The sequence below is a fragment of the Hippopotamus amphibius genome, chromosome 11, assembly GCF_030028045.1.
Source record: "Hippopotamus amphibius kiboko isolate mHipAmp2 chromosome 11, mHipAmp2.hap2, whole genome shotgun sequence".
NCBI lineage: Eukaryota > Metazoa > Chordata > Mammalia > Artiodactyla > Hippopotamidae > Hippopotamus > Hippopotamus amphibius.
The window spans coordinates 6,646,466-6,672,961 of NC_080196.1; the positions used below are offsets into that span (position 1 = coordinate 6,646,466).

The 26,496-nt window shown below is 36.5% G+C and overlaps 1 long non-coding RNA gene across 6 annotated transcripts in view; it reads right to left on the reverse strand.

The window, feature by feature from the left end:
• LOC130831327 (uncharacterized) overlaps window positions 1-26,496 on the reverse strand; it is a 142,681-nt gene that overhangs the window by 45,613 nt on the left and 70,572 nt on the right. The window contains exons 4-5 of one of the 6 annotated variants that reach the window (XR_009048035.1): window positions 18,001-18,102; window positions 14,641-15,159 (exon numbers count right to left, since the gene is read on the reverse strand). The exons of 3 other annotated variants lie outside the window; for them this stretch is intronic. This is a non-coding gene — a long non-coding RNA (uncharacterized LOC130831327). Of the gene's footprint in view, window positions 1-14,640; window positions 15,160-16,362; window positions 18,103-26,496 lie in introns of those variants that run through there. 2 more of the 6 variants (XR_009048036.1, XR_009048032.1) reach the window with 2 other exon arrangements.

Below are 26,496 nucleotides of genomic sequence, written 5' to 3' on the forward strand. Positions count from 1 at the left end.
TTATAAATTTTTGTTTTATTGTACTGTTTCTTTTGATATATGAAGAAAATCATTAAATCACAGCAGTGGAGTTCTTTTGCATGTTGACTTTGAAGAACTGTAACACTCTTGCTTGTGGTGGTAGAGGTAGTCAGTCAGGCACAGAGTACTTCTTTGAGCTTATTGGTTTAGGGTTTTATTAAAATTAGAGAAATCAATATTTTATTTAAAATTAAAATATCAAACAACAAAATGTATGGATATAATTTCCCTATTATTTGAATTTCCCTAATTATTATTTGTATTAATTTCTATACTTTGAAGAGCAACACTCAACGTACAAAAGAACTTTCAAAGTTCATGCACTGCCCACAAAATATGCAACTCTAACTCCTAAAGCAATTTTGTTATTTTTTTAATATTTAATGCACTTACAGTGTATAATATAATTGTGTAAATCTACTGATTTATTTTTACGTACATTGGTAGTTTTGAATCTAATGCATATAATCTACCTTGAAATGTGGTTAGTTAGAATACTCAGATTTTCATTTCTTAGACAGCATCACAAAAATTTTTACATTTTGAGTGTTGAAATAATGACCAATACTTCATATAAAAAGAATTAATTTTATAATGTTTTTGAATTCTTTTAAAGCAATTGATTACATTAAATGTACTCCAAAGTTTTCTCAGTAAATTCATGTGGAAAAACAGGGTAATTCTCTTTCAATAGTTTTTATGCTGAAGGATGATCAACAGCACGTAGGCCATTAATAGAGGCCATTTTTTGATCAAACAAGAAATAAGCAGGCCACCAAACAGAATGAGGTCATAAAGAACAGATTCCAGCCAATAAGTCTGCTGGCAGAGACAGCTGAATGTGTTCTCACTGTAATCTACAGGGCTCAGCAGTGATTATTCCTCACCCGCTGTGCTACTTATGTCTGAATCTCTTTTCCTTCTCTCTCTCTCTCTCACACCCACACACACACACACACACACACAGTTACTACCAGTCTCTATGTTAAGAACGAAAGATATAAAGTAAATAAGGAGCCCTACTTTTTAAAAATTTAAAGTTTAATGATGGTAAGAGGATACTAGATGACAGTGTGTTGTAAAAGATATGCCTGAACCATTTCCTCACTCTCTCATCTTGCTTATTTGTCTGTTAGGGTCCTGACATCCCAGAAAACTCCTGTAGCAATATTCAGCTCTGACGTTGTTCTCTAGAACAGCTAATAATTATACCTCTGTTGACTGAGTGCTTGTTACATGGAAGGCACTGTTATAAGCTCTTTGCAGGCATTAACTCCTTAAACCATTATAACAACCTTAGGAGGTAGCCACCATTATTATTGCCATTTTTCAGATGTGGTTAACTGAGTTACACAGAGATGAGGTAAATTGCCTAGTGTCGAGCAGGTAGGAAGTGGAGGAGTCAGGATTTGAATTCAGGCAGGTTCATTCACAGCTTCCTCTATTAACTGCTACCTTCCTCTCCCCCACCATGAATTTTCACTTAGATCATGGACAGAGCTACTGCTCATCTGTTGTTTTCTTATGATGTTGAACCTGAACGCTGATGCTACACAGCTCTAAATTAAATGTAATAGAAAAAATACATAGCTTCGGATGTTGGTGAACTAGCTAAGCAGTATTTGTATATGTGTGTGTGTGTGTGTGTGTGTGTGTGTATGTATATATATGTGCCCACATGGCTACAAAAACAAAAAGCCTAGAAACCCAAAAGATCTCATTAAGTCATTACATATACAACACAACTATCCATCAGTAGGGGAGTGGATACTAAAGTGAACTGTATTTATATGATAGGATAACATATAGCAGTAAGAATAATCAACTAATATTAAATATATAAGCATGGGCAAGTCTTAAAGCTAAAAAGAAAATGTCAGTAGGTCACAGGTGGTATGATATATTTACAAGAAGTTTAATTTACAAAGAATGCTGTATAGACTTAGGAATTTTAAAGAAGTTTACATATGTAGTAAAAGTGTAAAGTGAAGTATGAAAATGATTGACATTCACACACACACACAAATAAAAGATATCCACTGCAGGTCAAACTGGAAGGGCAGTGAAGGAAATTTCATCTCTTTATGCGTTTAGTATTGAATTTCACACAGGGGTTGTTAGGAACACAGATTTTCTATTATTCTTTAATCATAATTGTGGCTCTAAAATATTTTTCAGATCTTCAAAATATTTTTAAAAGAGGAAGAGAGGGAAGAAATGCACATAAGACTCAATTTAAGTATAGAAGAACATTTGTCTATATATGATTATTTAAAAAAAATCAATGTAATGAGAGGAAATGGTAGAAAAGAAATGAACTCTGAAATCAGAAAACCTATGCTCAAAATTCACCTATTCTAGGTAGTTTGGGTTTAATGCAAATCATTTCTTGTCTGGGGTAAGCTTGTTAATGTTCAAAGGTTAATTACATGTTGTGGAGGTTGGAAGCTAGGCGTGGGCATTTACTGTTCTATATTATCTTGAAACATTCTTCCAGCTTCTAAGTATTTTTTACTGCACTAACTGTGCTCCTGTCTCTTTGCTGGTATGATGGTATCGTAAAAACCCAACATCAATGGGATTCTATCACCTGCTGAAAAAAAAGTTCCAGCTTTGTTCACAAACCACATGCTCTCATCTCCTATTATTGCATGTAGTTAGACGCATTATAAATATACAATTTATATAGGAAATTTGAGTGAGACAACAGAACTCTGAAAATCTGAAAACTACCATTAAACCTATGAAAAAGAGGGTTACAATGCTTTTTTTCCTCCCCTTCTTGGACCAGAAGATTGACTTGTAAGAATTATTTCTTCTCACCTTTGTTATGTCATCATACTCTTTATTTATATTTTTCCCACTTACTCTTTCATCCCTCACAAACAATCAGGGATTGAACTTATCTAACTGTATAAACATCTGCATATAAACATATGCGTCCCCAAGGCTGCATGTGTCATGGAAAGAGAACTGCAATCCCTCTGTCAAACCAATTTCCACCTGTTGAGCAGCGTGTGCCTGCAGCATGTTAGGGGACCCAAGGACTTAGGTGGGAAATCTCCAGATCCTAAGTAGATGTTGAATTCTATTTCAATGTGGGGGTATTTTCCACCCATTGATAACTTAGGCAGATGGCTTTCCCAGGGCTGTCAAACACACAGTTGAAACACATTTTTTTCATCACAGGCTACTGACACGAGCAAAAATTCTAAGAACGAAAAATACAGCCCACAAATCAACACAGTCACACCCCAGAGTCATTCTAATTAAGAAATAGTTCTTGGGACGTACCCTAACGTGGAATCACTAGATCATATAACCGCAGGTAAGGGCAATGAAATGTGAGGCAAACTATTTGAATGAGCTACACATTTTCCCTCAAGAACAGAGTGTGTTCTATGCCACAGGTGTTTCAGTAATTGCAGTACATTAAGAATATATCATGTTTAACAGACCTTGTACACAGATTTCCACCTGTGGGAGACGGTGGTCCAATTTCGATACTCCAGGCTGAGTGTCAGATATACATAAGTCCACGCTGTTTAATAAGGCCCCCCTTGCCAAACGAGTGCTGTGACTCTGGTCTCCTCCTTACCCTGCTATGGATTAGTTGAATGACGGAGTAAATCACTTGACCTTAGCATGTCTACATTTTCTCCTATAACATAGCTCAATGGATATTACAGAAGAGTGTTGCAGAAACTTTAAGAGAAGGATAACTTTGATTTCCTCCTCAACCAGATGAAAATAAAAAATGCAAATGTAAATTCTTGATTCCAGAAAAATATGTCCAGGTGGTTGACATTTGGATCAAAAGGGAAGTGAATTATATAAGCACGATGGTATTTAATTATAGCACTGTTATATCAATTGAATTCCTGTAGAAACCCTCAATTCTAGTTATTCCACTAGGAGTCAAATGTCAGTAAGAAACTCAGTACATAGCCTTACAAGTCACAATATGATATTGTATTGCATTCTTTTTTAAAAAAATATAATCTGCCTACTTTGTTAATGGCTTGAATCACACATAAAATAAAAGAGGTAAGATCACATGATTGAAAATACAAGCTCAAAATCACATTAAAGTAAAGAAAGAAGTGTACAAAAAACATACTTTTGTTAAAAAAAAGGCTTATTGAACATTTATTTTAAAACTCTGCATCTCTTGGCAACTAAGGCACAGGGTACTAAAAGTGATTATATGGTTCTCATGGCCAAAGGGAAGTATAGTGTTTTTACAAGTAAAACAAGTGTATTATCCCGGTGTTTGAGGTTTGTCATTTCATTGTGTTCTCTCAGAAAGAACATTAGAAACATTTTTTTTCTGTGAAATTTTGATTTACAATGTAATCTAAATCTATATTTTTCAGTAAATTGAAAAATTGGCCTCAATTTTTCACCCCTTCTTAAATCTCTACCTTTTCAAATATCAGTATGAAATGACCATCTATTCTAACTCTGGCCTCAGCCATGAGGTTGCTTTAGCCCCAAGACTCTTAGCAAATACAATACACACAAAGGATTGAAAAGTGTTTGCACAATTGGGCTTGGTCTCTCTTGAGCCTCTGCCGTTGCCATGAGCACGTGCCCGGGCAGGAGAGAGCCAAAGGGCAGGCCAGGTTGCCCCAGTGACCCCAGCTCTCTGAGATGAGCTGTAGGAGAGCCAAGTTCTGGACCCACAAAGGGTGTTGTCTAGCCGACCACCTGGAACGTTCACTATTGTACACCACCGGGACTTCCATGGTGTCTTATTTTGCATCAAAAGCTAACTGATGTGTACATGAACACATGTGAGTATTCTGTCCCCAAAATCATGAGCACAGGACTTAATTTTAAAATTTATAAAAGTAGCTTAAGTATATCTGTCCTTTAAGGGCTAGTACTGACTTTTATAATTGAAACGAGCCATCATCAGGACATCTTGCCCCTTGAGTTATTTTTCCAGACTGTGATGATGTTTGAGCCCTTTTGTCCACACCGTGTCAGCCAGGGGTCACTGAACAACCACCCCTGGGACTCCCTACATGGTGCAGTGGTTAAGAATCCGCCTGCCAATGCAGGGAATGTGGGTTCGATCCCTGCTCCAGGAAGATCCCACGTGCCACGGAGCAACTAAGCCCGTGCTCCACAACTACTGAGCCTGCACTCTAGAACCCGTGAGCCACAACAATTGAGCCCGTGTGCCTCAACTACTGAAACCCACGCACCTAGAGCCCGTGCTCTGCAACAAGAGAAGCCACCACTATGCCTGTGCACCACAATGAAGAGTAGCCTCCGCTCACCTCAACTAGAGAAAGCCCGTGTGCAGCAACAAGGACCCAATGCAGCCAATAAATAAATAAATAAATAAACAGCTTTAAAAAAAACCCCCAAAAAACAATAATCCCAACTAGGAGATGCTGACTACGTGCCAACAAGCTGATTTCCCTAATTCTTTAAAGTATTGTCGATTCCTTCCAGTGTGCTGACTAATACAGCTTTCTTAGTTCCAAGCTGAGGTTTACCTTAAGGAGTGGGGAATGGGTCTAGGATTGTCTCTCAGATAAATTCAATGGGGTCTATTAAAGAGACCCCATAAGTATTTGCATGTTTGTATACCACAGTCTTCACCTCATGGAGAAAATGTGGAGGGATCTTGGCCAAAGTCAGGGACCTGGATAACATGTCTGCAATTAACCCAGCATCATTTAGGCCACTTTCCTGTTGAATATGTACGTCCAAGAGGGATGAATGGTCACCATTTGGAGATAAGATAAAGGGGATCCTGTCTTGAGAGGTATGTTGATACAGGTTAATGCTTCCCAATGATTTTCCTGCCCTGGCACACATGGAATATTATACTTGTTCAGTGTGTACAGTTAACAGGGGAACCACCTGACATGTGTAGTTGACATGTGTAGGCCACATGCCATGAGATCTGGAGACCACAAGTGCCACACTTGGGGATGAAGAGACTCCTACTTGGTTTTGAGGTCTTCCGTTTGCCTAATTTTGGTTGGGAATCTCTGAAACAGATGACTTCAGTGCTCTCTTGACTCCCAGGTTTTGATACCTGTGACACTCTTGTGGTTAATGGGGAGGTAGAACATAAATAAAGTTCATGATATTGGAAGTTTTGGCTTTTCCCAAATCAACCAAAATTTCTTTGATAAGTTATTTAACCTTCTGAATTTCAAATTTTATTCTGAAGAATGGGAGAGCTACAAAAAAGTGGTCTTTAAGTTTCTTCTTCATGTTAAATGTTATACTATCAGCATGCATATTAATGTCTGGATATCACTGATGGGGTTAATATGTTTTGGGAGTAGGGAGAAGACAAAACATTCTATAATGATCTAATCAATGATTGTATAACAACCATCTGAACTCACAGTTTCTAGGTCACTGAGGATGAGTCATTGATTCAATGCTAAGTTTCTGCAGCTTGCTAAAGTCAGAATAAACTAATTTTTGAGCAACAAAACAGAAGATCATTTCCTACGTATAGCTTTTCTAAGGCCATAATATGTTTATGTTATCATCACTTGAATTCAGCAATGTAGATGATTGAAATAAAATATATTTTATTTATTCAAGATATTTAAATTCACTATTTAAGACTGTATTAAGTTTAATATATGAAAAAGTATAAATACGCCACATGTCAATATCCTTTATATTAATGAGTATATATCAAGCTATGTGACACTTTTTAAAAGCAGTCACTATAGAGGTTGGGGAAAAAGTAAGGTAATAATTTTATTGATACATAATTCATATGATCATAGAAAATTTTCAGAAAAAAATGCTACATTTTATAACATCATGAATCAATATTTGTTAATATTCTACAGGTTTTACTCTATGCTTTAATAATTAATACTAAGATTTCTTATTGCTCATCAAAAGGCATTTACAAAAGTAATCATCGAAACATGAAAAAATTCAGATTTTTTTTTTGAGGCAGTATACAGTATAAGAAAAAGAAGGGGTAGGAAGTTAGAGATACTACTGAAAACACACTGTGATCTAAAAAGAAATTAGATTAAAAAATAAATAATAAAGTAAGATTAATACCTTTTATAGTATTGCTTGATTTATCTTAAAAAGGAAATGGTAGCGACTTAAATTTTCAAAAATCTATCCCCTGCAATGTCACCCCAAAATATGTACAAGTAAATTTTCCTACATTTAATTGTGTGTGTCTGTATTTTTAAGACATGAACATATTTTGCAGAGCTCAGGCTCTCCTTCCATGTTAGTCTCTTTGTCTTTGAGCATCGGCCTTGAACTTGAACTTTAAATTCAGATGCCTACAAGACTGGACAGTTGTGTGCTGGGTTTAGTAGAGCACTCACTTTTCTGAAGTTCAGTACTTAAAAAACAAATGCTCAGAGCCTATGTTGATCCAGGAACTTTTCTAGGTAATGGGACAGATACAGAAAGTAATAATATCCCCTGTCTGCAAAAACATCAAATTCATTGATTCTTTCATTCACTCATTCAGCCAACTTTTCCTTCCTCTTGCTTACCTTTCCCAAAGACCTAGATGAATATCCAAACATTAATAGGATGTAGTCTTATCCCTGGGGGTGGACACTGACGTTTGCCTCTCCACGTCCACTCTTCCTTCCTCCATTATCTACAGAATCTTGACTTTATTATGTTAGAAATACTTACTTTATGCTTGCAATTGTGGTAATCATGTGACTCAGTTCTAGTCAATAAGGTGTAAATGGAATGAGTAGAGTTCAACTGGGTAGAGTTTCAGGAAAACTATTATTTCTTTTCTTGCAAAAGAAACAATCGACACATACACACACAAACACACCCCTTTTCACCATTACCATTTCTTCTTCCTTTCTGAAATGCAGCTGTGATGTATGGAGGTTAAGCAGCTATATTGTGAGCATAAGGACTATGCCAATACTGCCACAAGGTAAAGATGATGAGGAAGCTAAAAATGGCCTGAGACTTTGGAAACCTCCCAAGCATCTCTGAGCAATTGACTGATCACTTCTATTCTTGTGATGTCAAGAATATTGCAGTATAACATTCCTCTCATACTCTATGTTTCTCAGGGTGTTCTTTGGATTTCCTGACTGTCTCTCTCTCTTTCTTTTGGTTTATGTGACTTTTTTGTCCCAAAGAATTAAGAAAAACAAGCGGATATTTTCTGATGAATACAAAAGATGGAAAGAAAGCATTGATGTGAGGAAACTTGTTATAGAGACCTTCCTAAGACTAGTTTGGGACTTGGAGGAAAACTAAGTTATTTTAGATACTTGACTGCACTCTTCACTTTAAAAATGGTGTAAATACATATATTTGGGAAAAAATGAATATGATTCCCCCAATTAGGTGAAATTATATTTCCCTTAAGGTTAAAATGTGATCATATTAACTTTCACCATTATCTAAAGGAAAAAATAGTTTTTCTCTTGGCCTTTCTTTTTTCATGACTTTCCTGGTCACAGTGAAGAGAAGAAATTGAAACACAAAGCAAACCCATCTTGATGCAAAACTCTCAGTAACTTAAGGAGAACTTTAAACATGATTTTTATAGTAACTTTAAAATGGCTATGTCTAGTTTCCCTTACATTATTAATTATTTCGTATCTAGAAAGCTGCTCTTGATTTGTTTATTGGATATTACAAATCTTAATGGAGTCCTATTGCCTATATCTTTAGAGAGACAATATGTATTTCTGTAAAAGTGACATTTTGGACCCAGAGGGTCTTTGGCTCAAATTCCATCAGAGAATGCTTGTGCTGTGCACCTTCATATGTTATTGGTTAGCCTGCTCGAATTTTCTTTTTTAAAAACTGATCTTATTGGTGACCCAAAGGCCTGTCCTTGTTTTTATAGTAACATAAGGGGAAGGTGAGTGGAAAAGTTCTGTGAGATGGAGGGATAAGTCCCAGGCCTTCTGCATTTCGATAAAACAGATCCCTCTCTAGGACTTCCTTTTCCTTATAGTTTTTCATTACCTGAAATTTTTAACTTTCAGAATCTGGGGCAAATATTTTTAGTTTTGGCTAGTTAATAATTTAGTGACCTTTTACCTTACCACATTTTTTGCCATAATTATAAACATTTTAAAGTCACAATTATCTGTGGCGAGTTTAGAGATTCTTAAAATAAAGGAGCTATCAGCATGAATAAATATGCAAAGAAAACTACAAATATAATTACTTCTCATGATGTATTTACCAACTAGCCAACAAAAAAGTTTGCTTAAAAAATGAGTTCAAAGGTTTATGGTAAGTTTCCCTTAAATTATTTTAATAATTCTTGTTGTGGGTTGTAGGTATGTGTGTGTGGAAACAATTATCATGTTAACACATGATTCATAGCATATATGTTTGCAAATACCTTCAATACTAATATGTTATTTCTTCCGTATGAGGTTTAACATTCCAGACTAAGTGTTTAAAAATATATTTAATAGGGAAAACAGATGTTCACACACCTTGCTTTGCATAACAATTCATTAAAGAATATAACCAAATAACCACATATAACCAACTAAGGTCAATTTGGCTAGGGATAATTATTATTTGGCATGTAAACAGTCAACCACAGGAGAAAAATATTTAAATATTTAGGCTGGTAGTTTTAATGCTGTAAGATAGATACTTAGTGGGAAAAACAACTGTTGCTAATGTTTCCTATTAATGTAAGTTTATAGTAGATCTTTGTGAGTTCAAACCTAACACCTTGATATCGCCTTGTGTGTCCTTAGTAGCATAGCACCAAAGATAGTCAGTGTTAACACTGATTTACAGGTTCTTCTGTAATGCTCCACGTAGATCTTTCCACCTTTCTTCCCTTTTTACTCCTATCCCTAGTCTTCCCTTCTTCTCCCTTCCCCTCCAACTATCCGCTTTCTTTTTTACCTCCTTCCTTCTTTCCCTCCCTACCTTCCTCTTTCCTCCCTTCCTTTTTTTCTTTTTAATGTATGAGGCAGCCTAAGTAAAACATTTTAGATGCAGATCATAAAGATAAAATAATACGTTGTGTCACTTACTATCTCATAAAAAGTATACTGTGTTTCACTTTTTACGTTATAAGAAGACTGTATTTTGCTTTGATAGGCATATATGTTTCATGTGCAACAATAATACAAAATTAGCCACACAGTTGAATGAAAATGGGATTTTACAATTTAAATTACGTATTGATTTTTTAGTTGTCTGTTTTTTTTTCTTTCTTTTTTTTTTTTTTTTGGTACTTAGAGCTTTAAGAGGAAACAGAAATCTGCTGGATGGAAATTCCTAAGACTTTTCTTTTTTTTTTAATGTAGCTATTGAAATATATTACCAGATGATAATTGGAAAATTTCCTTCATAAAAAGAAAAGAACTGTAAATAGGTTTAATACAATGTTTAAACAAAGGTTTTGGTGCTTCCAGAGTTCATTCTCCAAAGTTAGTGGTGTATTGGCCGTGGGGGGTAAAGAAGTAATTACCTCAACTGTGACTATACTCCAAACACTGTTTTGTCTTGAATTTGGTCATTTCAGGTCAAACAATTTTGTTTTGTTTTGCTTGTGCTCTAGCAGGACCCAGTCACAGTCCTGGACAGAATGGAGACCCCAAACTCAGTCCCCCAACATATATTCCTTTTTTTTTTCTTTTCCTTTTTTAAAAAAAATATTTTGGTTATGGAACATCACTGAACATGTGAGCTGGTGATTAACTGATGCGCTTGACCCTTGGGTTCTGTTGGATAAGCTTCCCCGGGATCTTCTGTGAGGTAGCAAGTCCAGTCCCATAACCACACATGCCATGCATCTCCCAGTCAGGTCCAAAGAACAAACCACAAGCTTAGAAAGGCACAGCAAAATGCAGAAGTTTCAGGCTCAGAAGGTATGACCTGAGAGGAGGTGGTTGCATAAGATGTTAAGGACAAAAGGGAGAAAGTTAACAGACTTGCATGATAGTTACAATGAAAGATGAGCGATCTAAAGAGTCTTAGGATCACTTGAAATGCGAGGGCCAGCTTCATATGTACTCATTCATTGGCAAGAATCCAAGTATTTAAATATTCACATACAAATAATTATCCGCTCCAGTTAATAGAAGGTTCCCTTAAAGCAGTTTGGACACAACCAAAGTGTAGCTGCCCTGGTTTAGAAACTTGGCTAGCCTATCAGACAGACAACAAAAAGAATGGCTTCATGATAATCCCATATTTTCTAGCTCTAACCACTCAGAACACGTTAAGAAAGCATGGTCTTGTTGTCATTTGTCGGATAGTAAATATTGCCAGCTACAAAGTGAAGGGGGAAAAAGTAGATAGTTAGAGGAAAAAAATATGTAAGGTCACCATTTTAATTATGATTTAGTATGTGGTAGGGACTTTTGTAGAAAATAAGCCACTGTTTTGTAATTTTCGTAGGATAAATAAGCAATGTCTTAATCTTCCTCTGTGTCCTTGTGGGTGCTGTCCACTGAGCAAGCATAACCCAAGTATGGCCTATAGAAGAAATGCCATCATCATGAATCACTGAGAACCAATAGGTGCTACAGAGTATATAATCATCTTATCATCATGGTGTCAGAAGGAATCTAGTCCAGTTCCCCCTTCTTAAGATGAAATGTTCTTTTGTTTGTTTTTGAAATAAAAGGAATAATGTTATTTTTCCAGCTTTATTGAGAGTTAATTGGTATGTAAAAACTTCATATAATCAATGTAGTATGCAATTTGGTAAGCATATGAGTGTATATACTCAGTTACCATCACCACAATCTAGATGTTAAACATACACATCACCTCCAAAAGTTTACTTGTCTCCCTTTGGGTTTTTTGGTGTGTGTATCCCTTTGGGTTTGTGTGTGTGTGTGTGTGTGTGTGTGTGTGTGTAAAGAACATTTAACATGACATCTCTGCTAAACAAACTTTTAAGTACACAATATCTTTTTGCTGACTACAGGCACTATGTTGTACAGCAGATCTCTAGAACTTACTTGTCTTGTACAACTGTAACTATGACACCCGTATCCTTCTCCCTCCATCCCCTGGTAACCATCATTCTATTGTCTACATCTATATGTTTGACAATTTTAGATGTCCCATGTAAGAGGAATAATATTTTATTTTATGTCATTTGGTTTCAAAAGCTACTGTTAATAAGAATTCAACCAATAGCCTAATTTCAGAAAGCTCTAATTCTTCATAGATAAATTTATTTAAAAATATTAAATCTTTACTTCTGTGGCTTCCATCTATTTATTTTAATTCTACCCAAAGTGACCATCTAAGACAAATCCCTGATAATAAATACATCAGTGACTAGTTAAGATCTCTGTTTCTCCTCTCTCTTTCTGTCTTTCTCTCTCTCTTTTTCTTTCTCTCTCTCACACACAGCATCATGCCTGGTGAGCATCTATTAATCCTTTATCAGAGCCAACCTTAATTGCCATGAGAAGTCTTTTGAGCCTTCTTTTGATTAGTTTAGATGTTTCTTTTTTTATGTTCCCATAAGATTCTATTTTTCCTCTATCATAGCACTCAGGCTTACTAAATATAATTAACTATTTCACACTATGTCCTCCCTATTAGGCAGTAAACACTGAAAGTGAGGAAACGCCGTTTGTATTGCTGCAAAATGTATTCCTGTCACCTAGCACAGTGCCTTGCACCGATGAAGCACTCAACAAACATCAGTGAAAAATGAGTGATTGCAGAGTGTGGGGTGAGGGGAGTGGAGGATCAAAAGACAGTGGGATCTAATAGCAAAAAGCCTTATATGCATTCTTGTTGAGTCTAAATGTTATTCTTCAACAAATGAATGGATAAAGAAGATGTGGCATATATATACAATGGATTATTACTCAGCTATAAAAAGGGATGAGATGGAGCATATGTAATGAGGTGGATAGAACTACAGTCTGTCATACAGAGTGAAGTAAGTCAGAAAGAGAAAGACAAATATTGTATGCTAACTCACATATACGGAATCTAAAAATGGTACTGATGAACTCAGTGACAAGAATAAGGATGCAGATACAGAGAATGGACTGGAGAACTTGAGGTTTGGGGGGGTGGTGAAGGGGAAGCTGAGACGAAGCGAGAGAGTAGCACAGACATATATATACTACCAACTGTCAAATAGATAGTCAGTGGGAAGTTGTTGTATAACAAAGGGAGTCCAAGTCGAGGATGGAAGATGCCTTAGAGGACTGGGGCGGGGAGGGTGGGGGGGACTTGAGGTGGGGGGAGTCAAAGAAGGGAGGGAATACGGGGATATGTGTATAAAAACAGCTGATTGAACTTGATGTACCCCCCAAAAAATAATAAATAAATAAATAAAATTAAAAAAATAAATAAATGTTATTCTTCAGTTAATGAGCAATGATGGAGGTTTCTGGAGAGGGGGCTCAAGATAAGAACTGTGCATTATAGTGTCACTCACTGAGCGGGACGGCTAAGAAACGGAATGATTCTTGAGACTCTTGTTTTGGCCACTCCTCAGCACAGTCAAAAGTTTTCTTTTTGTTTTAATTTTGCAAAAAAAAAATTATTTTTTAAAATGTACAAATGTGATGATTTAATATACATAGACATTATCACATGATTACCATCTATAGGAGAAATACGATCATAGCTGTGCATCTCAGGGAATTTTCACCAGATGGACACACGCATTTAACCCAACACCTAGATCAAGAAACAGAACATTTCCAGCCCACAGAACACCTTCTTCAACACATAGTCAGTTCTAGCCCTCCCATCCCGAAGGTAATCACTTGCCTGACTTCTAACACCTATAGTACTTTTGCCCATATTTGAGCTTTGTGCAAATGGAATCAGGCATTATGTATGACTGGCTTTGTTGCTCAATATTTTTAGTGGGATTCATCCATTCTGTTGCTTTCTCAGTAATTCATCCAGTTCGGATTGCCATAGAATATTCCCTTGTCTACACATAGTTAAGTGTAACCATTCTATTGCTAATAGGCACCTGGGTTGTTCCTGTAGGTTCATGTATTTACACCACGGTCAAGATACTGAGCGATTCCAACACCACAATGATCTCTAATTCTTTTTTTTAACTACACCATCCTGCACATTAACCCTTTGCCCCAGTCCATGTCTCCTGATGACCACTAATATGTCATCAGCTTAAAATTTTGTTATTAAAAAAAGTGAAATAAATGGATTCAATCAGTATTAAGCTTTTAGGACAGTCATTTGCATGTCTGTTTCATCCAAATTTTTGCATCTATCAATAGTTAGTTCCATGGAAGGTATGTTACATAGTTTGTTTTACCATATATTTCTTGAAGGGCATTTGGGTTGCTTCCAGTATGTGACTACTAAACATAAAGGTGCTAGGAACATTTGTGTGCAGGTTTATATGTGACCATAAATTTTTACTTCTCAGGAATACATGCTCAGGAATGCAGTTGCTGCATCAGGTGATAATCCTGTTTAGTTTTTAAGAAAATATCTCATGTCTCCATTTTACATTCCTGCCAACAATGCATGAGAAAACCAGTTTCTCTGCATCTTCACCAGCATTTCCTATTGTCAGTGCTTTTTTTTTGTATTTTAGCCATTCTGATAGGTATTATCATTGTATCTTAGTACATTTTGATTTGTATTTCACAAATGGCTAGTTGTGTTGAATATCTTTTCATGTGATGATTTGCCATCTGCACATCCTCTTTGGTGAAATGTCTCTTCATGTCTTTTGTACATTTTCTAATTGGATTTTTTTAAACTGTTGAGTTTGAGACTTCTTTATAAAGTCTAAATACTAGTCCTCTGTTATGCAGGGGAAGCAGAATTTTACATTTACCCTCTTAGGGTTTTTTGGCCAGACCTGAGAATTAAACTGACATAAGACAGATAAACAGGAGGAAGACATACAAATTTACTTAAGTTTTATGTGACACAGGAGTCCTTGTAAGGAAATGAAGACTCAAAGAAATGTTGCAACCTACAGGTTTTTTAGGTTGAAAAAAGACAGGCAACTGTGGAAAAGTAATTGAATTATGTAGGGAGGCTAAGGGATGATAAGAATTATTTTAACAAGATCTGTTTGTGTAGAATTCTTTCAGTCTTGACTTCTTGTCCTTGTTGATGAGAATATTAGTTCTGTCTGGTACAGGGAGGGTATCTTTCACATGGAAGTTTTATATCCTGTTTTTAGGAAGAAAAGGGGAGATTAGAATGTCTTTCTTACATCTGCTGTTTTATAAGTACCTTTAATCCCCAAATAATCCTCATGCTAAAGTAGCATATTTGGGGGTAAAATATTCTGCCACCTTTTAGTTGGATATGTGTTTTACAAATATTTTCTCCCAGTTGAGAGCTTGATTTTTCATCTTTTTCACATGGGTCTTCACAGGGCAATTTTTAAAACTTTTGATGCGGTCAAATTTACCAATTTTTGGTTTATGAATTATACTTTTGGTGTCACGTTTAAGAACTCTGCCCAGACATAGCTCCCTAATATTTTCTTCTATTTCGATCCATTTTGAGATAATTTTTGTATAAGATGTGGAGTTTAGGTCGAGGGTTTTTTATTTCTTTTGCACTATGGATATCTGGTTGCTTATTCTTATGTGTCAATATTGTTTTAGCTATTCTTAGGGCCTGCGCCTTTCCAGATAAATTTTAGAATAGGCTTGCCTATTCTACCAAAAGCCTTCTTGGATTTAGGTTGGAATTGCATCAAATGCAAAATTAAATGTGGGGAGAATTGGCATCTTCACTACTTTGAGTTTTCCAATCCATGAACACAGTAAGTGACTCCATTTATTTTGGCCTCCTTTGATTTGATTCATTGGCATTTTGTAATTTTCATCATCTGCATACTGTGCATGTTTTGTTAGATTTATACCTATATTTTTTTTTTCCTTTGGGGCAATTTTAAGTGATCTTGCATTTTAAAAATAATTTTGGACTCTGTGTTCATTGTTAGTTATAGAAATGCACTTGATTTTTGTGTGTGGATTTTGTATCTTACAACCTTTGCGGGACTCACTTCTTATTACTAAAAGCTGTGTGTATGTGTGTGTGAATGTGTGTAAATTTTAAAATACTGTTTCTGCTGAATGTGTATTGCTTTCACACCACTGTAAAGTTGAAAAATCATAAGTCAACCCACAAGGCAGGGACTACCTGTACACAGGTATGACTTATAAAAGTCTACTGGTATCAGCATTTTACTACCCTGAGTAAATTGTGACAACCTCATTTCTATTTGGTTACATTTATGCTCCCCTTTTCTAAATATCAATGTTTTAAAAATCAAGTAGTGTTAACATTTTTGTTTAAATCTTCAGTACTTTTTCCTTCCCAATGCTTCAAGAGCCTCCCTTTATCATTTCTTTTCTATTTGAAGATCTTACTTTAGCCAGTTTTTAAGGGTAAGTTTGTTATAGACCAATTCCTTTTGCTTTTGTCTCATTTCCTCTTTATTCTTGAACAATAGTTTCTCCATAGTTTCATGGTCGACGGTTATTTTTTTTCAACACTTGAAGAATACTGTGCTCTTTCCTTCTGGCCTCTATGGTTGCAGATGAGAAATTTGACAGATTACCCAGAGGTAATGAATCATTTTTCTCTGGCTGCTTTCAAGATATTTTTTCTGCATCTTTAGTCTTCAAAACATTAATTACAATATGTCTTTGTGTAGATTTCTTTGGGTTTAATCTGTTTATAGTTTGCTCAGTTTCTTGGATCTGAGTGTTGTGCCTTTTGCCAAATTTGGAATGTTTTCAGTCATTATTTCTTCAAATAGTCTTTCAGCCCTCCTCTTTTTCTTCTCTCCTTCTGGGACTGCCGATACAAATGTTGGCTCTTCCGTTGTTGTCCCATGGGTTCCTGAGGCTCTGTTCTTGGTTTTTGTTTATTTGTTTTTTCAGCCTATTTTATCTCTATTGTTTAAATTGGATGAATTCCATTAATATGTACTCAAATTCACTGATTCTATCATCATGATGTACATTTTACTGCTGAGACCATCTAGTAAGTTGTTTTTTATTTCTACTTTTTTTGTATTTTTAGTTCTATACTTTCCAAATGTTTTACAATTTCTATTTCTTTGCTTAGTCTATTTTTTCCTTTGTTTCAAGACAATTTGTAATTGATTGTTGAAGCATTTTTTTTATGCCAGCTGCTCTAAAGTGCTTGTCAGACATTTCCAACATCTGATTGATCACAATTGATATCAGTTGATTGGCTTATCTCATTCAACTTCTAATTTTCTTGGTTCCTTGTACGACAGCTGTTTTTTTGTTTTGTTTCGTTTCTTTTTTTTTCTTTCAGTTTTGGAAACTCTGGGTTCTACTCAAATGTTTTATTTCAGCAGGCAGTCACCCTGCTTGGATTCAGTGCCCGGATCTTTCCCTACTTCTGTAGGCTGCGGTGCTGGTGGCAGTTCACCTTCCCAAGCTTCTGTGGTGCTGTTTGATCTTTTGGTTTACCTGGTATGGTTGGGGCTCCTACTGGTTTCTGCTGAGGTTGTCTGAAAAGGGTTTTCCCCTAGGCAGCTGGGTATTTCTCTGTAGGAAAGGGGTACATGCGTTTCCCTGTAGGTGCTTCCCAGCTGCTCTCGTGTCCTTCCACAGAGGAGGAGAGCTTGAGCCCCCAGGGACCAAGAGGCTACCTGGACGAGGCTGCCTGCTGTAGCTGGGTCTTTTCTGCCATCTCTGCCCACCCCACTTTGTACAGCATCTTAGTGGAAAAAAGGATTCTCAAGTTTGACAGAGAAGGGAGTACCTCTCCTGGCCACTTATTTCTGGCAGGGCTTCCAATCAGTCCTCCTTGCTGGTGGTGACATAAGGTTTATCTGATATTGTCAGAGGAACTTACATTTTATCTAGAGGAGAAATGAGTCTAGCTGGAATGCCTTCTGTTGCTAGGTTTGGAGAAGGGAAATGACGTATCTGGGTGGTCTTTCTCTGTTGGATGGGGGGACAAAGATGACCTGCTGCTTTGCTATTCCTCCAACTCTGGGGTCCCAAATCAGCTCACCTTTCTGAATTCTCCTTTGACTGTTATTTGTGCCATTTCCAGGGCTAATAGTTGTGCTTTGTGGGGAGGAAGAGGAGAAAATGGGTCTACGGCCTCTTGTCCCTGAAATTATTATTTTTGCAATTAAAATAATACAATTCATTTTTTGAACAGTTTTAGGTTTACAGAAAAAAAAGAGCTGAAAGTACAGAGAGTCCCCATATACCCCTTCACCCCACCTCCAGTTTCCTCTATTATTAATATCTTGCATTGGTACATTTTTAGTACATTTGTGTAATGTATGAGCCAGTACTGATACTCGGTTATTAACTAAGTTCAATAGTTTACATGGGGTCACTCTTTGTCTGGTACAGGAAATCAGCTAGAAGTCCTGTCCTATGTAGGTTGTGCCGCATTATTGGAACATAGCAGGGAATGTTGTGGTTTTGTTGACCTGTGGGAACCTGGGCTTGCTGCAGTGGTTGTACTGGATGCATCTTGAGGTAGTAACACTGACTGTACCCCCAACTCACTGGTGGCTACGGACTTCCTTCAGTGGATCAGAGCCAGAGCTGGTGAGGACCTGCTTCAGAACAGGGCAAGAACAGTCGGCAATTGGCTGGTGGAACTAACAACAATTTAATATCAAGGAATGATTTAATTTAAACCTTAATCTCATTTTACGATACCATTATATAAAACATAACATTGAAAATACCAATAGTTTATTATTTTAAAATAATAAGCTTTCAGGTTGTTGGTTTATGGAAAATATAAGCTGAGCCAAAGTTCTAAAGAAGAAAAAAGTGCTTCATTTCAGGGCTTTCTTTCTTTTCATTTTGATTCATGAAGTCAAGTCTCATAGCTAGGTTATTGTTCATATCAACTAAAGAGAAAACACTGGAAGTGAGATAAGAAAAGAACTGAAAAGTGCATTTGGAACTAGCTTGCCCAAGACTATATACATTTTTGTCTCGAAAATCTGTTAGGATTCCACAATTGTATAAATTTCACGGTTCTTTTTATTTTATAAAATAGAAAATGATTACAATTTTGTGTAATGTATTGTACAGGTTTAATAGGATTGCACTCTTGCCAAGTACTGTAGTAACAAATAAATGCAATAGAAAATTGCTGACACACTAGGAAACTGCTAGTTCAACATAAATGCTTTCTGTAAATAAATCTGATATAATTTCCCTATACATCTTGACTATGACTTTCAGCTCTGCTCACAGGAGGGCAGTTGCACGGTGCTGGCAAGAGGTCATATGTTTGCCTTTCCTGTGCATTTACAGCACAGAAACTCAGACATGTTGGTTACAAATATGGCAAAAGTCACTAAAGAAGCTGAGACACAACAGTAATTCTGCATTTGGGTGTCTTCCCAAAAGGTCTGTTGCCAGAAACCGACAGGTGCATCATTCATGAGAAAATGAAGACAGTATCAGAAAGGGACAATTGTTTCTGAGTCTACTTCCTGTTCCAGCTGTGATATGGTCAAGTTGTTTTCAACTTAGCACTCTTTTCCTGTATTAACACTTCAGTTGCATTCAAAGTGGGAAGTGCTATACTTTCCTAAAAGTCATAAAGCATCAAAAAGTGAGGAAGGGTAGTGTTTAACAAAAGTGGTGACAAATAGATAACAATATTTTACATTTATTTTTCAGTCGTATTTATTCTTTGATACCAACTGGACTGAAGGAAAGTTGGACATTAGAAAACAAAAATTAAAATATAAGTTAATTTTTTGTCAAAACACATATATTTTGGGCAATTACATGCACATCTTAGCAACTTTGCAATAATATCTCTCCAGAATTGAATAGGAGAAGAGCAGTGCAAGAGTTTAGAATACGTTCTCTCGGGGGAAAGTGCCAATACTTGGCAATCCAGCAGAGAACTAAAATAATAACACAAAATCATTTATCTAATCATTGAATCTCAATGATTAAACACTTTTAGTGAGTAGTCATTATGTGCTTGATGTTATCCTGGGTTGCTGGCATGCAGAGGTTCCAGATCTGAAGAACCTCGCTCATGAAATACTCTTAATAGGAGAGGTAAGAAGTCATTAACAAATAATTACAATGTAATTGATCAACCGTGATCATACAAGTGCATGGAAATATACTGTGGGAAATGTCAACTGGGCCACCTAATTCTTCTGGGAGGGGAAGAGGGGCAAGGAGGATATTCCCAAGACAGGGGCTCATGAAGGAAGACGGAGTCAAGAGAGCACATGCTGAGGAATCGGAAGCCCTGGTGAGCCAGGAGGAGAAGAAATGTGTGTTTTATCTTGAAGGCAACGAGCACACGGTAATTTTTGGCATTTTAGGAAGAATATGCTGTCTGCAGTGTAGAGAATGGGCTGAAGGGGGTAAAACAGAAGGCAGGAGACCATCCGGAGCCTATTGTAGTGATCTGGGCAAGCAACAATGAGGGATTGAAAAAAAGCACGAGGCGGAGATGGCACCAAGAGGAGGACAGAATGTGAGGACTTTGTTATCCTTGTGAGGGAGGGAAAGAAGATAGGTGACTTCACCCCCACCCCAGATGCTGGCTTGGCAAAGGGGTGAGGGTAGGTGACATTCATTGAGATGGAGGATATTAGATGAGGGATGTGAGGGTAGAAGTTGATGAGCTCAACTGTGGATGCGGTATCTTCAAGGGTAACCGAAGTGGAGATTTACATGAGGTATAGGTCATGCTGGAAATTCCATGAACAATATGTGGAAGGGAAAGTGCCTGCAAAAGACTTTCTGGAGTATCCCAAGAAGTTAAACTGCTTTTTCAAGCTTGTCTTCTATTTCAAAGCCCAGTTCTAATACCATTTTCCAGTCCTTCTCACAGCCTGACCTCTAGCACTTGCTAGGTCCTCAGCTTTTCAAAAAACTTAAAAAAATAGTTTTGCCTTGGTAGAGCTCTTTCTTAGAAGAAATTATTCAGAAGTCCAAGGATTGAAAAAGTAAAGTGGAACCACTTAGGGTCTATAGAGAGGAATACCCCAAGCAGGAATTGAGAATCCCAAAATCCTTTTCCATGGAGTTGGTAATTTCAAACTCATCAGCCTAACTAATTTCTGGTAAATGGGTAGTTGACACCATTTCCTTTGAGATGTCTAGCCTTTGATGTTAGTCCTATTCACTGTTAAAACTATGGCACCAAAAATGAGATTCAATTTTCTAAAGGAAGAAAAGGGGCTAACAACAGGAGAAAGAATACCACATGAAAAGCCACATTAGTGGGCATCTGTTACTGTGCTAATTGACTTCGAGTATTCCTGTCCATTGTTGAGTATTCCAGGCCCGGGAAACAGATGATCATTTAAGCTATTTTATCTGAGGGGCTTTTCTCTAAATCCATCAAAGAAATCTCATGCTTTGTCTCTAAATCCACCAGAGAAATCTTCTGCAATTGATTTAGCCTCTACAGAGGCAAGGTCACAAGGCTATTATTGCTTTTTTTTTTAATCTTCTCTTTGCTTCAATATTACATGCATATTGGTGGTTAGAATATTTTATATAGGGGAACTTTTCTGATTTTATAGAATAAGTAGCAGTAAATTGTCTTGTTGAGGTTTTATTTATGACATGTTAAAGTGTAACTGAATCACATCTAAAGGTGGGTATTGGCTACTCTGTTCATTCATTCCTTTATTCAACAAATACTTACTGAATTTTGATGTGCCAAATATGGAGATTATTCTTTATTATTGTTATTAAGATATAACCTTTGTGTTCAAGGAACTCTCAAACTAAGATCAACACAAATATGCAAAGAATGCATGTTAAAGGATAGTGATTTTTATTTTCCTGAGAGACCTTGAAAACATCAAAGGGAAACGTATTCAATCAAAATGAGTTTTGGTAGATTTCCACACAATTTTCACAGACTAGTATAAATTTGCTATCAGATTCCAAGGCAAAGGGATTTGTGGGACGAATAAAAGTGTATTTGAGACAGAGTGAACATATGAGCAAGTAACACTGCACTGAGAAGAATCCCATAAGTCCCGATTGTTATGGAGGCTTCGTGGTCCTGACTGTGGTCATGCAGGGTGTGCACTGTATCACTCTGAGGGCTCCATTCACATAGGATGCCCCTCCCTAGAGTTGTGCAGTACACAACCTGTACCACTGTATGTGACAGTCCTGCTCTGAGAGCATGATTTCAGAAAATTTGGGGACTGTTGAGGAGGAGCTACTACTCCATTTCCTTGGTATCCAGAATACTATTACCTTCTGGCCATCCTGACTCTTAACTGCATTTGTTGGCCTTTTTGTGGACTCCACTTTCTTTGCTGCTACGTAATGGTTAACAATCTTCAAGGTCCTCTAGTTCCACCGTTCTGGTTTAGTGTCTGCCTTCTCCTGGGATAATCTCATCTACTCTCTTGGTTTTAACTGCTACCAACATGCTAACCATATGCCCAATACCCCAGCCTGCCAGAGCTTCACATTCATGACTCTAAGTCTACATAATGAATTAGTTAAAAATAACAGTCCTTAATATTTATTAATACTGGTAAAGTATTAGATGCTGTGCAAGAACATTATATACACTATATAACTCTACCGGAAATCTATTAGAATATTATTAATTCTATTATGTAGTTGAAGACACTGTAACTAAGAAAGTAATTGTTCTCGGTCACACAAGTTGTAAGTGGTGAGATCAGGATTCAAACTCACGACTGGCAGACTTCAAGGGCTACACTGTTTTGCTAGATGAAGTTGTCTCTGAGCAGCTTCCTCTCTCTCAAACTGAAATTATTTTCATGCTATCCAACCTATTCTTTCCCTAACTCAGAAAGTACCTACACTGTTCTGTGTTGTGGTTACTCCTCTGTAACCAAATAATTACTATACCTAGCCGATTTACTCTGATTATTTGTAATTTAAAATATTTTTATTGTTAAATATAATTCAGCTATAGAAAACCGAACAAAATAAATGCACAGCTTAACAAACTATTATAAGGTGAATGCCTTGTCCTGTAATAATCACCAAACGTTATGAGAAACTGACATTGTCAGCCATCCCAGAACCTTTTAAAAAATGCCACCCAATCATAACCCTTCCTATCCCACAAGGGTAGCAACTTTCCTGACTTTTGTTTTTCAACTTTATACTTTCCTGTATCATTTTATCACCTAGTGTATGTCTCTAAATACTATAGTTTTTATTCTCTTACCTTGATGAAATAATTATGGATCAATAGGATGTTGTAAAAAATAGGACAGAGAGATCCCATGTAGCTCTCACTCTATGTCCCCCAATGAGAGAGTCTTATATAACTTCAGTAAAATATCAAGCTAGAAAATTGACACTGGTTCAATCTACAGAATGTATCTGAATTCCACCAGTATACGATGTTATCACATGTGTATATTTTTGTGACCATCACCACACTCAAGATACAAAACTGTCTGGCCCTTCAAATATCCCACAAATTACCCCATTCTACTCATAGGCTTCCTCTTCCCTTTATCGTTAACCCCTGGAGATCATTAACCTGTTCTCTCTTATCTGTGGTTTGGATAGTGCTGTTATAAACGGAATCATATAGCTTATAACTTTTAGAGATTGGCTTTTTCTTATATGCAGCATGAGTCCCTAGAGAGCCATCCACACGGTTGCATGCATCAGTGTTTCGTTCCTTGTGAGTTGCTGAGTAGTATTTCACAGTACGGGTGTACCAAAGTTCACAGTGCCACTGTAAACTTTGGGTTGCTTTCAGTTTGTGGCTGTTATGAATAGAGTTGCTTTCAACCTTTGTGTACAGGTTTCTGTGTGAACATAATACATCTCCAATTCTCTGGGATAAATACCAACACTGCAATTGATGGGTAATACTATAATTTTTAAATTTTTATATATAGTATAATAATATATACATTACCTATGTATGTAAATATATACACTATATATACACACATATTTTAATATTAAATTTTACTCTTTTCCTTTTTTATTTTTTTCAATCTAGTTACTGAAGAAGCTTGATCATTTTTCTTACAGAACTTTTCACAGTCTGAGTTTTGCTGGTTGCATTCTCATGGTATAGTTTACCATGTTCCTCTTCACTTTGTATTTCCTGTAAACTAGTTATTATATCTAGAGAGTTAATCATACACAATCTGATTTATCTGGGGGGAAGGGACAAGATAACTTTACAAGTGATGGTGTGTTCTTCAACAAGAGGTGTGTAGTGTCTGTCTCTTTTTATGATGTCAGTATTGACATCAATACCTAGATTCTTTCATTTATTCGTGGTAGCAAAACTCTAATGTTCTAATTATATCTGAGGAAGCTTGAAGTATTGGTCCCAATTCTTCACCTTTCCCTGTACCCACTCTACGCCCTTGCCTTGGCATCACAAAGGCAAGGTTCATTTCCTGCCTCTTGACGCCGACCTTAGACATGTCGCTTGCTTTGGCCAATGGGATGTGGGTGGGATTAACAGTGTGCCAGTTCCATGCCTAGGTTTTAAGAGCCTCCTGCGTTTCTAATTTCCATCTTGTTCTCTGCCATCACCATGAGAAAAGTTTCCCCTGAATCACAGTGTCAATCATACCTTCACTCTGAGCCCCAGAATGGACATCTTTGGAATAGCCCTGGCCAACTGAACCTACAGCTTGAAGTCAAGCACTCAGCTGAGCCCAGCCTAGGTCAGCCGACAATTAACTGCTCCTCAGATCCTTGAGAATAAATGATCGCTATTTCAAGACTTGGAGATTTGAGGAAATGTTTTATTATGCTTCTTTCTTATGATAATAACTAACTGAAGACACTTTCTTTGCTGGGGGCCTTTTGCAAAGAGAAACTTTATACCAACTTCTTTTTGTTTTCCCAGTGGATCTGCTTTGTAAAGGAAATGCAGAGTAAAGTCTTGATTCCATCTCTTTATTTACTCTTTCTCAAATATCACTTCCCTAGCATCCTCCAAAGTGACCTGTTAGAAATTTCTGTTTGTCTGTTTCTTATATGCGTGTGTGCATATGTGTTCTCATGCGTGTGTATGTGATTATGGACTCACATGTTTAACATATATGATGTGGTTTTGACCAGTAAGATGCTCCCCAAGAAGGTTCCCACATCCTTTCCATAATCTCTGAAGACTTTCTTCTTATCTAGAACGATAAGCTATCCCAGGCTCCTTAACGTGCACACTTCCTGCCCCAGACTTGAAATCAGTCGTTTCTCTAAAGAAGACCATGTGAAATGGGCACTGAGATGTGATGTGTATTGCTACGGGGGTGGTCAGTCATCACTTCTAGTCCTTTTCAGGGATGGAAACAACTTTAAAATTCTTAATTTAAATTTGAATTTGAAAATGTGTCTGCAAATGTATGCCTATAAATCCATTTAGAGTTTTGAATGATAAATTTCTTTCTTATTTTTAAAATAAAAAATGTTGTTTTCATACTGATATTTCCACCTAGATGTCAGGACTAGAGCCTGTTTATTTAACCTCTTCTATCCTACAACTAGGTACTTCTTTCCTCACCATATTGATTCTTAATATGCCAGAGATGATAGAATTACATTAATACATAAAATAGTCTCAAAATGAGATGCCAGTACTACCATCAATAATATGATCACTAAAATGAGTTAAAAAATGTTTTTGCATATAATCCTCCTCTTTTTTCCACATTGCTTATAGTTATGCTGTATGCACATACAGCTCTTGGTTACTATAATCTCTACTTATAAACCTCAATTCTATAGTTTCGGCTCTATACAGAAACATAATTAATGTTTATAACTAGTTTTTATGTTGATATCTCTACATTTATTTTGGTTGCCTGAAACTTATTTTCTAATTTATTCCCAAGGAACAGCCAGCTCATGGGAGCAGTATTATTTGAGTTTCACACAATGCCAATTTATCTATGGTCATTATATGTAAAAGTCAGTTTGCCTGGCTATTAAATCTTTATTCACATTTTCTTTTCTTGGCTACCTTATAATTAATATTCTTTTGTCTTCTGGCATAAACCAATGCTGTTAGAAAGTCTGATGACAACCTGATTTTCTTTATAAGTACTGAACACTCAAATGATTTTCATTGTCTTTAATGCCCAATGGTTTTACAAGTCCAAAAATGTTACTAGAATACATCTCAGTTTGGTTAATTCTGGATTTATTTTCCCAGATATGCATTATGCCTTTTCAATGTATAGTTTTGAGTCTTTTTCTTTTCAGAAAAAATTTCTAGAATTGTGATTTTGTAATTGTTGTTTCCCAGTTCTAGTCTTCTTTTAAAGATTTGCACTACATGTGCGTTGGGGTCTTGATTGCTTGGTTTCTGTGTCCCTTTCTCTTCACTCTTCTTCATTTCTTTTTCTCTTTTTGATTTTAAATACTGTGTATTTTATGTTCTTTATGTTGTAAGGAATTATCTGTTGAGTTTGTTCACTCTGTGTGTTTGCTAGTTTAGTGTTTCTGAAATGACATATCTTTTATTTCTAACTTTTTCTGAAGGTCTGTCACCATATTTCTGAGCTTT